Source organism: Ammodytes marinus, assembly GCF_949987685.1.
Source record: "Ammodytes marinus genome assembly, chromosome: 15".
Taxonomy (NCBI): Eukaryota; Metazoa; Chordata; class Actinopteri; order Uranoscopiformes; family Ammodytidae; genus Ammodytes; species Ammodytes marinus.
In genome coordinates, this window is record NC_137219.1 from 14,228,496 (window position 1) to 14,228,915 (window position 420).

Below are 420 nucleotides of genomic sequence, written 5' to 3' on the forward strand. Positions count from 1 at the left end.
TCAGTCATTCATGTTGACAAATTACACTCTGCGTCGGTCAGAGCGTCTGCACACTGAACGACGTTGACTGATTCAGTGACAGTACATTATATTCAAGGCCGCATCCTGCCGGCCTGCCCGTCAACACATAGCCTATCGCAAGAAAAGCTGAAAAGTGCCTCTACTCACGCACTTGTAGCCTACCGCACTTATGTGACAAACCAACTTATCAAAAACAAACACAACGCTGAAATGGATTCGTGCACTCGGAGAAACACCTTCCTTTCTTTTTTTTCAATTAAGAGCAGCACAGGAAGTGTTTTCAATCATTAATGACTGAAGCATATACATGCGCTGCGCCAACGAGGAGGCTACTTCAAGTCAGAAAACAATCAACATAGTAGCCTAATTAAACCCATTTAATAGGCCATGCCATGAGCT